Below are 12,803 nucleotides of genomic sequence, written 5' to 3'. Positions count from 1 at the left end.
ATAGAGATGAAGAAAGCAGAGACAGATTGTGGGAGACTTTGGATGCCCTGCTTGAGAGACTGGATACCATCTTATAGGAAAGAGGAGGCACTGGAGGGTTTTTAAGCCAGGGAATGATGCTCTGTCCCAGAGCTCCAGTTCTGATGGCGGGAGGTGTGGGCATTCGAGATGCTAGCAGAGTGGAGGTGTTTAGAAGACTATGTCAAATAATCAGGCAAGAGACTATAAGGGGTGCTTGCTTTGTCAGCATGTATACTAAAATTAGAATGATACAGAGAAGATTGGTATGGTCCCTGCATAAGGATGACACATTAATTTGTGAAGTAATGCACACTTCTGTGTTTAACGGGTACAGAGTTTCAGTTGCGGAAGACGAGAAAGTTCTGGAGATGGATGATGGTGATAGCTGCAGAGCAATGTCAGTGTACTTAATGCCACCGAACTATACACTTAAAAATGGATTAAATGGTAAATTTTATGTTATGCTTATTTTACCACAATAAAAATATCATCAAAATATCAATATTAAACAAAAAGAGATCATGAGGGTCCGAAGTGATAATGAAGAGCAGGAACGGAGAGGAAGGTACAGGTGATGGAGACATTTTCAAGGACAGTCCATAGAACTTGTTGATTAATTAGGTGAAAGAAATCAGCAAGAAGAAGGAAATGAATGTATTCAGAGTGCTCTCTGACGCATGACTGTTACACCCTGAGAAGTGGCTGGATTTGGGGAATAAGCTAAAGAGGCATCTTACTTATTAGTTTTCCTGGCTAACAGTAAAGCTGCTACTGGCTTTCCACCTGCCTGCCTGATCCTAAGGAGACAAGGTGGGGGTGACTAAAGCCCAAACCCCTAACACATAAAATCTTTCTTAATTTTCCATTGTACATATGGTTGATGGTCAATAAATATTTGAATTATTGATCAATTAAGCCCTGGGGTTGCAATTGTAGTACACAATTAATACTTGATGGTGGCTGTAACCTTTCCTTGTATTTAATTTACCTGGGAAAAAGTTTCCCTGCTCTAACAAATATTCAACTCAGGGTAAAGAATAGACTCATTAGCAGTTTTCTTTCTCATTTTTTCTTTAATGTAGACAAACAATTTCCAGGAAAGTCCCTGGGCAGGTATATGAGAAGGAGTGAGGATGCTCCAAAAAGGCCCCGAGCTTTCCTGGAACACTCAGAGGGGTTCTCTGAGCAGGGGAAAATCAATAAGGAGGGTTTTACCACAGCCATTAATTAAAGTATATTCTAAAGATCATTAAAAGCAATTAGTGCTTTGTCAGCTACTGCAAACTAGAACTCTAATTTTTTTTCAACCAAGTGATTCTCAAGAGGGAAGTTGGTGCAGTTTTAAAATGAAGAAGTGCTTTGTCTCAAAGTTTTTAGTCAAGGTTCTTAATAAATTAGAAATGTCAAATAACTAATTAAAGGCATGCATGTTTATATTTATCAAACGGAACAAAAGATACAAAATTTGCTAATGCTTTTGAGTCATTAACACTTTTTTTCCTTTTAGGTACAGATTATATCATGTAAAAGTAGGTGTGATATTATGTGAAAATTGGGGAAGAAAGAGAGGAAAGAAAATGGCATTTATTGAGCCTCTGCTAATTTTCAAGCCCGTGCATAGCACTTTAAATGTTGTCACATTTGATCCCTATAAACCTCTTAAGAGGTTTGTATTACTACCTCGATTTGACAGTCTCAACTGAGGCCCAGTGTCTTAGTGGGTTCGGGCTGCTATAACAAAATGTCACAGAGTAGGTGACTTCTAAACAACACCACTGTATTTCTCACAGTTCTGGAGGCTGGAAGTCTGAGATCAGGCTGCCAGTACATTTGGGTGAGGGCTGTCCTCCAGGCTGCAGACTTCTCCTTGTAGCCTCACGTGGCAGAAGGGTCAAGAAAGTTCTGTGGGGTCTCCTCTTATAAAGGCACTAATCCCATTCATGAGGACTTCACCCTCCTTATGATCTAAGCACCTCCCAAAGGCCTCACCTCCTTATACCATCACATTGGGCATTAGGATTTCAACATGTAAATTGGGAGAGGAGGGGGACACAAACATTCCTCCTATTTCGCTCAGTGTATTAGTTATGTATTGTTGGGTAACATATTATCATGAGCCTGGTGACTTAAAACATATACTTATTATCTCACAGTTTCTGTGGGTCAGGAGTCTGGACAGTTAACTGGGTCCTCTGCTTAGGCAAGGCAGCCATCAAGGTGTCTGCCAAGGCTGGGGTGTCATCAGAGGCTCAACTGAGGAAGGATCTTCCTCCAAGCTCCCCTGGGCTCCTGGCAGAATTGATTTCCTGGGGCTGTAGGACTCACAGCAACTTGCTTTTTCAAAGCTAGGAATACAGAGAGACACTAGCAAGACAGGTGCTACACAATTATGTAATCACAGACATCCCATCACTTTCACCCCAATGCATTGATTAGAAGCAAGTCACAGGTCCAGCCACACTCAAGGGGAGAGGATGACACAGCGATGTGAACACTCGAGGTGGGAATCGTGGAGGCACATGAAAGCCTGTCTAAAATCAAGGTCATATAACCAGCAAGTAGTAGAGCTGGTTACAAATCTAAACCTTTCCGACCCCAAACCCTGTGTTTTGATTCCAATCTAAGCTATACCTCTGACCACAGAGTTATCTTGGAGAAATCAGTTAACTTCACCAGGTCCAAGCCTCCTGGCTTAAAAAAAAGAAGGAGCTGCCATCTACTGTGATTCTACAGAGGTGGGCAGACCGTGGTTGAGAGACCCCTGACTCCACACCTCACACTCAGGAAACTCGGAGTGGTCTTCACAGTATGGACCCACCAGACATTTTAATAGTATCTTTGGTCCTTTCCGCAGTGTCATCTATGCCATTGTGATCAGAACGATTTGGGTCAAAAGCAAAGCCCATGAGACTGATTTCCAGCTGCTCAGGTAAGTCTCTCATCTGCATTACCCAACTCTTAGCTAATTTTGCTTCTGTACAGGTTTTCCTCTAGCAAATGTGAGCTTGGGTTTTATAACAAGCCTGCTCTGTTATATCAGGGCCCAGCTGGCAGGTCAGACCCCCAAAGGCTGTCCCGGGCAGGCTCTGCTTTCTCCACGTGGCTTCCCTAAAAACTGAGGAAGGAGGACTTTGGGCCTGGCCAAGTTGTGCCAGCAGAGTCCTTTGAAGCAGCCTTTGAGCCAGGATCTGAGGGTCACCCTCGTCTGGCAGGTCTGGCAGAGAGGCCCCCTGGAGGACTCTGGGATGAAAAGAGAGGACAGTGCAGGGAGGAAGCCGCACATTCAGCAAAACATGAGGACAAACATTTCTACTTGGCTTACATTCTACAAGAAAACTGCCATCTATCCACAGAACAGTCCTGGACCCTAGGACAGTCAAGGCATGGTTCATGCCTTCCCCACTGTCCCAGCACACCACCGCACAGCAGAATGAGCCCGAGGCTGCCAGCTACAACCCTTCCCCAAATCCCGCTTCAGCAAACCTTAATGCTGAGCACCGCCTACACAATAGGTGCTGAGACTTGGAACGCCACCCTGCTTCCCAGGCAGACGTTGCTGGGCCTCTGAGGACAACCTGGAGAGAACACAGCAAACCAACATGCCCGAAAGAAAAGAGAAAGTGTTCCTGGGTGTCTAGTTACTTTAATGCAACTAGTTCGGAAGGAGCGGACCAGCTCTGCTCCCATGGAGCTTCCACACCTCCTCCCATTCCAGGTACACGCACAAATGCACACATTGAAACACCCAGCCTCACATACACACACACACACACTTACAAGCCCATATGCACACACATATATATACTCTCCCACATAGGCTCACACAAGGGTAGCAAGGTATAACACCGATCCCTGGAGTAAGAAGTGCTCATTTCTGTTCCAGATGTGCCACTAAGAGCTGTGCCACCTTGCAAAGTCATTTAACCTCTCTGGACTCCAAGGGGTTAAAATGAGGGGACAGGTTAGATTCTCTCTAAGTCTTCCTCTTTTCAGACTTTCAGCTGTTACCTTTACTGGACCAAGACAGAGCTCATTTTCCTCCACATCGAAGCTACTTCTTTTAGGGTTACTGAGAGAAAGTTAAGAGGTTCATTACTGAGCACTAATAATCTGTATCCCTTTCCCTAGGAGAATTAGTAGAGATGTATAAGTCTTGGTGTCTTCATCTGAATTCAGTTCAATTCTGCTGTGTTCCAACACATGTCAGGAGTGGTCCAAAGGACCAAGAATGCTAAGGAGTAAATAGCATGTATCTTGACTATAGGAAGCCTACAGCCTCGTGCACTGGGTCTCAGCCCTAGCTGCACAAGAGTGTTTCCCAGGGAGCTTTACAAATGCACCAGTACCCAGAAACTGCTGCCTGAGAGATTCTGATTTACTTCATCTGGGGTGGGGTCTGGGCATCATTACTTTGGAAAAGCTCTTTGGATGATCTTAATGTGGATCCATGTTTGACAGCCTCTGGTCTAGTAGGAGACACTGTCACAGGCAGCTGACTTCCACTCTGAGTGACGAGTATAACCCAGAGGTGTTCACAGGCTGCTGGGAAATTTTCCACCCATGAAGAATCTATCATTTGCTTGTGGCTCAGCACAGATCTTTGTGCCTCCCTCATGCTGGTCTAGTCTTTGCACTCTGGTTCTTCTAGAAGAACAAGAGTAATCAGAGGGGATAAACACAAATGCATTCATTTTATTCTTTGTGGGTGGCTGGCGATGGTCAAAGATCAGAATATTTGTCTGGAAAAAAAAGATGGATGAAGGCATCCTTCCTATATCAGATATCAAAGAAATACACCAAATAGTTGTTGAACAATCATAGAATTACATGAAAGGGGGAATAGAACAGGACAGAAACTCTAAAGGAAACCTAAGGTATTTAGGGTATGATGAAGTAGTTCAGACTGATAGGAAAATAGAGATTGTTTGAAAATTAGTGTTGTTGAGAAAACTAACCAACTATTTGGAAATAGATGGATAGGTAAATAAATAAAAAAAATACACATGATTGCTACCTTACATGCTACAAGGAAATACACTTCTGATTAAGGGAAAGAAAAGAAAATATACAAATTATTGTTTATAATCAGGAAAAATTGAAAAAGGTATGAACATCCTACAATGAGGGATTAAGTACATTAATTATACAGCCATACAATGAAATACTACAGCTCTAAAAATTATTGTATAGTATGCTTATTGCCTTAGAAAGATGTTTACGATGTATTAGATTAAGAAGGAGAAAGCTGTATGGTGTTGCCTTTATAAATGTGTGAATATATAATATACAATAGAATATATAAGTGCATGTACAGATAGATGATAGCTGGATGGATAGATAGATGGAAAATGTCAGGGAGGACAAGTACTAAATGTTATAGTGATTATCTCTGAGTGGTAGAATCTTAGTTGACTTTTATTTTCTTCTTTTATTTATTTATTTTTTTGTGTGCTTGGACACTGAGAGGTCTAATGCTGAGACTGTATACATATATTCATTTTGTAAAAATTATCATCTATCTTTTACAAAAGGAAACCATATTAATTTTTAAATTATACATATCTGTATAGATATATCATTGCCTGGGGAGCTTTTCAAGTGAGTTGTCACTTAGCAGAGTGCATGACCCTAGTGTGATGGTGAACAGATCAAGTGTAGTGCGACCAGAAGGCTTTGGAAGGTCCAGAGCTTTGGGTTGGAAGGATGCATGGGGAAAAGGAGGATGTTTTAGTATGCTCAGGCACCACAACAATATACCACAGTGAGTGGCTTAAAGAACAAATTTATTTTATCACAGCTTTAGAGACTCGAAACCCAAGATCAAGGTACCAGTCAGTTCTGTTCCTGGTAAGAGCTCTCTTCTTGGATTGCAGATGTTCGCTGCTGCCTTCTTGCTATCTCCTCACATGGCAGAGAGGAGAGAGACAGAGAAATTTTTCTAATGTCTCTTCTTATAAGGGCACTAATCCCATCATAGGGTTCCTGCTCTCGTGATCTCATCTAACTCTATTTCCCAAAGGCCCCATCTCCAAATACCATCACATTGGGGGTTAGGGCTTCAACCTATGAATTTTGTGGGGACACAAAAATTCAGTCCATAACAGGGGAAGAGTCAGGGAAAAAAAAGAGATGGTGGAAAAATACAAAGACCGACCAAATGAGAATAGACAAAAGCTATTTTTTCAAAGCTTGCTATAGCAAGGGAGTCACCCACCGTCACTTGTCTCTTGGCAGAAATACAAAAGCAGGCGGTGGAGTGAGAAAGCCTCCAGGACGTCCTGATTGGTGGCTGTTGGCATGTGGAAGCTGTAAGTGTGCTGACTAGAAGCATGGCATCCTGTGTGATGAGTCAGGGGTGTGTATTTGGCTTTCTCAGGATGGTTTTAAGTAAAAAACAGGGGCAAATATTAAAGAAGCTGTCAGTCATTTATCAAGTCTTGGCTATTTGGGGTAGACTGTATTCTTATTTGGCTTATGGACTGTGAGATAGAGACAGTGGTCTGACTTCCTCCAAGTCTGAGTTGCACATAGCAGATTGGCTCCCTGGTCTGGTTACTGTAGATAATGGGTTGGTTTCCTGGGCTGGTTGCTGCAGAGTGTGGGTCAGAGTTCCATCTTAAATATGATCTGGCCACGATCCATTTGTTTGTTCAGTCTGTCAACACAGACTGACAAGACAGAGGGACAGACAGAGCACTTACTGTCAGCTACTTCTGGGTCCTTTCCATACTTTACCTCCCTGAATCCTTACAGAACTGAGAGGTGATATTATCATCTATCTTTTGCACATGGAAGACAGGCTCGAGGGTAAAGCAATTTGCTTGTTTTCATAGGTAGCGCATGACACAGCAGGATTCAAATGCACACATGATTGGCTAGAAAGGCTATGTTTTCTCCTCTACATCAAGCTCCCTCTCAGGAAGAAGGACATGACAGAAAGGAAGGTGGTGAATGACTGAAAAAAGAGTTCAAACTAAAAGAAACCAAACCAACCATTTTTTTAATTAAAAAACCCAAACAGGATTGTTGGCATGGCTGTCTTTCACCAGCCTCCCTGCTGTGCTTGGCCTTCAGAGCACTATTCCAGAGTCACCTCCTGAAGTGTTTTGTTTTGATATATTTAAAAATCTAAAAGGTGACCTAATTTCGTTTAAGTAGGCTGAGCTCTTCCTGTACTTTCAGATTTAAATCAGATTGCTTTAAACCCTTGTCCTGTGATTTCTGCCGGTTCCAGGAGACTGCTGTGACCTCTCTCCCTGTCCCTCTGAGTTCTTACCCCACTGTCTCACCTCCAACAGCTCTTCTGTTCCCTCTGATCCTGGTCCAACGAACCATGGAATTCACCTTATTTTCCTTAGGTTTGAGGTGATGAAAAGTTTCCACATTCTGTCAGCTACCCCACCACCCGGGGTATCTCCCACCCCTTTTTTCTCAGCAGGACTTTCACCACTGTGGTTGGGCCCCTGTCTCTCTCCATAGTGCCCCATTTCTCACTGCTACTCGATTTTCCAGTCCCTGCACTCTTGGGTTTCCCCCATCCTCTAGTCCCTGAGATATTACAAAGCCACATAGAGATCCATTTTCCCACTGATAACACAGTATGCCATTACTCCTCCCCAAAGGTGGAAATGGCTACAGTCAGTTTTTATTCTTTAATAAAAGTTTATATGTCCATCACACCTATGCTTTAGTTGTCTGTATCTTTATATCAGCATCACTGACCCCTTTCTGGAATGAGGAGCAGGCAGATGGTGGTTTCAAAAGCCTGTATACTCTCTACATCTTATTCATAAGCAGAACTCACTTGGTTTTCTATCTGTCATTACAGCCAAGTAGCTCTGGAGTTGGCTGGTAAGTAGGATCTCCAGTGGTGTTAGTACCCCAGGATTACTGCTCATCAATGAGGGGACATAAGCAATGATTAGCATGAACAGAAGCTCACTTTGTAAACACGGGCTGCAAAATTCAAGTTTAAGAATCACTCTTCTTTCTGGCAAGTATGTCTATTTCTCCCCCTCAAAGGCTGACAGAAAGGAAAAGAAAGAACTATTTAATAAATGATCTACAGACTTTCCCAAAAACAAGTGCGTGGAAGGCGAGAGGTAGAGAATATGAGGTTTCCAATCCCGTAGGTTATCTTTCATAAATGAGCTTGCTCTTGATGCCCAGGGGTGTTTACTCCTATAAAACAGAACATTTATCGCATGGGGGCAGGAGATGGGGGAGGTGCACCCATGAAATATATGAAGTATAAGATATCTGATATAACTGAGTCTGTCCATTATGACTTGGAAGATGTGATGTGATCCATGCTATATCCAAAGTACATGTTTCCAATTAAATGGGGCAGAACGAGGTGAAGAAAAATTTTTGGACTAGGAAGTGGGTTAGAGTCCTGTTCACCTCTAACTAAATGAACTTGAAATAAGCTCATTAAGTACATTTCTTCATCAGTACATGAGAGTCAAATGGCTTCTTTGCAATCAACACCATCAGCAAAAGACATAAAGAACTTTATGAAAAATATATACATATATAAATAAATGACACTTATAGCATGTTCGTGGATAGTAAGATTCAGTACCATAAAGATGTCAATTCTCCTCAAATGATCTACAGATTAATGCAGTTCCAATCAAAACTGAAATGGGACATTTTACTGAGCTTGACAAGCCAATTTAAAAACATACATGGAAATTTCAAGCACCAAGAAAAAGCCATGAAGACAGTTCTGGAGAAGTAGAACAAGGTAGTAGAGGTTTACTGAACCAAATATTGATTTATCATAAAGTTAGAATGATTAATAGAGTATGGTATTGACACAATTCAATAGAAAAATGGAAAATAAAACAGCCCCCAAATAGACCTACACATATATGAGAACTTGATACATGTCAGAAGATCATAGGGAAAGAAATGAAATTGGAACTTCACCTCAATTCTTAGGCAAAATTACATTCCAGGAAGTTATAGACTTAAATGTGAAATGTAAGACTTTAAAAAAATTTTAAAGAAAATGTAGGGTGTTATTTTTATGACATTAGAATAAAGGAATTCTTAAACGAGATACAAGATACAAGGTACATTAAACCAAAAAATTGATGGATAAATTTGACTCTATTTATATTTAAAAGTCAAGCCAAAAGGTGGGAGAAGCTATTTGCAACACGTAATCTGAGAAAATGTATGAAGAATGTACGAAGAACTCCTAAAAATCAATCAAATATATTTTTTAAAAAGATAAATAGAAGAAAAATGAGCAAGGCACAAACAGACATTTCACAGGAGGGAAAAGAGAAACAGCCAAAAATAAGATTCTCAACCTCACTGATAAATCAGGAAAGTGTGCATTTAAACTTCAATTAGATACAATTTTCCACTCACAGGACTGGTAAAAAATTTGAAGTCTGTTATTTCTAATTATTGACAAAGATATAAACCTCATGGTTCATCTGGCAATATCACTCCTAAAAAACTTAGTAGACTTCTGATTTATTTGCTTCCAGTTTCACATGCCAGCAATCACCATATTGAAAAAGTCTTTCTGAAAATAATTCTCAGGTCTGACTTGTTTCTTTGCTTCCTCATCCAATCCCTTTCCCCTAACTGAATAGAAGCTAGCTTGAAGCCATCTGAAACAATAGGTGGGAGGCCACATCCTTAGTCTGGTCTTTCCCTCATTGCTGGTTTAAACTCCTCACTGTAATAACTGAATTTGGGTTCAGGCTTCATCGGCACAAGACCTGCAGACTCAGAAGGTATACACATTCGCATTTTCATTTTGTACCCGGCCACGCAAAGTATATAGCTGGTGCTACGAGGGGCTAGGAGCAATTGACCCTTGCAACGCTACAAGATCCCAAATTTTAGGACGTTCTTTTAACTTCCTTTCATTTTTGTTCATAAACCAACCAACTCTTGTCTGAGTTCATCTCTTTTTTCTAATACTTTGCTAAACACAGCTGGTGGCAATCAACACACACTATTAACATTCTGTTTATCAACTGTGTTAGTTAATTTTGTGTCAACTTGATTGCCCTAGACAGACAGCTGGCAAAACATTATTTCTAGGTGTGTCTGGAGTGCATTCCTGGAAGCATTTGAATCCATAGACTAAGTAAAGAAGATCGTCCTTACCAATGCCAGTGAGAATCATCCAATCCACTGAAGGCTTGAAGAGAATAAAAAGGCAAAGGAAGTGTAAATTTGCTCGAGCTGGGACATCCATCTTGTCCTGATCTCGTGCATCAGCATTTCTGGTTCTTGGGACTTCAGACTAGGATTTAGAGATTTACACCATTGGTTGCCTGTTTCTCCAGCATTTGGACTTAGACTTATACCATCATCTCCCCCATGAAAATGCCTTTGGATTTGGGCTGAATTATACCACCAGCTTTCCTGGTTCTCCAGCTTGCAGACAGCAGATTATGGGATTTCTCAGCCTCCATAACTGCATGAGTCAATTTCTATTACACATTTCCACATATATATATCCTATTGGTTCTGCTTCTCTGGGGAGTCCTAACTCCACACCACCCTTGTACCCTCCCTGGGGGTCCAGTCTCAGTAGGCACACAATCTGCCTTCCAAAGCATCATATATAACAGCTCTATCCAATGCATCTCTAGTGTCCCAGCTTTCCCTATCAGTTTCCTTATTACCTGCTGCCTGCTCACTAGGCCAATGCCACATGTTTTAGGTTTGTGTTATCACAGCGCTGCATATGAAGCAACAATCTCTGCTTTAGTTAAGGAAACTCTAGCAGCTACACCAGAGAAACCCCCAAATACAGTAGCCTTAAAATAGAAGTTTGTTTCTCGTTCAATTAAAGCCCAATTAACAGTAAAGGTCAAAGGGATGGATACACAGTCATTCAGAAACTCAAGCAGATGGAGATTCTGCCACTCTTAACAGATGGCTGCTAAGGTATTGCTTAGCATCAGCATCCAGCAGTCTGGGGAGGGGGGAAGAGAGAGTGAAGGATTACTCAGGGGGTTTATCTGAGCTAGGCCTGGGAATGGTACATATGGATTCTTCCCATGTTCCTAGAGGCAGAACTTAGTCACATGACTACCCCCTGCTGAAAGGGAGACTGGGAAATGTAGTCTCTCTGTGTGTCCCGGGGGCAAAGAAAGGATTTGGTGTATAGCTAACCTGTCTCTGCCACAATTATTTTAGGTCTGTCAGGGTTCCTGGCTCTGCCTGAGCTGAGGCGCTGAGGAACAGAAAAGGCTGTGAGTTAGGTAAGTTAGGTCATACCTCCTCCTATCTAGCTATGACCTCCTATAAAAAATAAAAGGAAGTGGCCAAAGTCCTGCAGCTAAGCAGATGAGACATAACATGCTAAAAATAGTTAACATTCAGGTTATATTCGTAGATAAAGAGGTCATCAATGATCAGAAATTGAAAGTGAATTTTAAGTTTAAAAATTTTAGAAATCAGGCAATCAGGCATAACCGCTAAAATGTTTAATTTTTAAAATAAACCTGAAGTATGTAAAGTTCCCAACATATGAAAAAATATTTATTTTAAAATATTAACCAGGTAGTCTTCCTTGTTAACAAACAAATCACCTGGACTCATTGTAGGTCCATTGTAGGTCCCCTCCACCCACCAGGAATAAATTCTGCTTCACTTAAAATCCCTAGATACCACCGGTTCCCCTTCATGGGCTCAGCGCACAAGAAAAATAGGTTCCCAGTGACTCTGCAAGGGGCATGAAGTATGGGAAGGTAAGGAGCAGGAACTGGCCACTTGGACACTAACCCTCCAGCGTGGGCCCCCACTAGGGATGCATCCTTGAACTAAGACAGCCTAAGGCAGCATGCTGCTTTCAGTCCTGAATCTAATCGACCCACCGCCTCTAGGCTACCCCCTATTAATGCACAGTGACTGCTGAATTTAACTGCTTTTCTGGCTCCAGCTCAGCCCCACGGCCTGAATAGAAATAATCCTTTCATCTCCCAATAAAGGAGAATACTGGGATTTTATAGCTCAGCTCACTTTGAAGAGCCATCTTTAGGAGCTGGAGGCTTTGCATTTCCTAGAGTGGTCAGATTAAATATGCTTTTCACTGATCTCATTGGGAGATCGAAGGGCAGGAGTTGATTATATTGTCACCCATTTGCTCTATGGAAAGTACTGCAAGTTTCCATTTTAAGCAGATTTCAGAGCACAAATGTCATTCTCGAGAAGTTTTCTGAAAAACCAACTAAGTCTTCAGAGCCATACTGTTTAGGAGCCAGCTGTTAGTCCAGCAAATGGAGATACTTTGAAAAGATACAATTTAAAAAAAAATAAATTTATTAATTTTATTTATTTTTCTATTTTTGGCTGCATTGGGTCTTTGTTGCTACACGTGGGCTTTCTCTAGTCGCAACGAGCGGGGGCTACTCTTCGTTGGGGTGCGTGGGCTTCTCATCAGGTGGTTCTCTTGGTGCGAAGCACGGGCTCTAGGCACACGGGCTTCAGTAGTTGTGGCACTCGGGCTCAGTAGTTGTGGCTCACGGGCTCTAGAGCACAGGCTCAGTAGCTGTAGTGCATGGGCTTAGTTGCTCTGCGGCATGTGGGATCTTCCCAGACCAGGGCTTGAACCTGTGTCCCCTGCATTGGCAGGTGGATTCTTAACCAATGCGTCACCAGGGAAACCCAAAAAGATACAATTTGATCTGCTGTCTTTTTTTTAAAAAAGAAGATGTTGGGGGTAGGAGTTTATTAATTCATTTATTTATTTTTGCTGTGTTGGGTCTTCGTTTCTGTGTGAGGGCTTTCTCTAGTTGTGG

General features: G+C 41.8%; 1 non-coding gene across 1 annotated transcript; it reads left to right on the top strand.

Annotated features, from left to right (window-relative positions):
* The first annotated feature begins 231 nt into the window (after nucleotides 1–231).
* On the top strand, nucleotides 232–338 carry LOC115801758 (U6 spliceosomal RNA). Its single transcript, XR_004022096.1, has one exon. It is a non-coding gene; the product is annotated as a U6 spliceosomal RNA (small nuclear RNA).
* Nucleotides 339–12,803: the final 12,465 nt, after the last annotated feature.

Source organism: Delphinapterus leucas, chromosome 9, assembly GCF_059928025.1.
Source record: "Delphinapterus leucas isolate spDelLeu-1000000601 "Yukka" chromosome 9, BTC_Dleu_Yukka2, whole genome shotgun sequence".
Classification (NCBI taxonomy): domain Eukaryota; kingdom Metazoa; phylum Chordata; class Mammalia; order Artiodactyla; family Monodontidae; genus Delphinapterus; species Delphinapterus leucas.
Note: the sequence above shows the minus strand (reverse complement) of the source record. Positions and strands in the feature narration are given on the sequence as shown.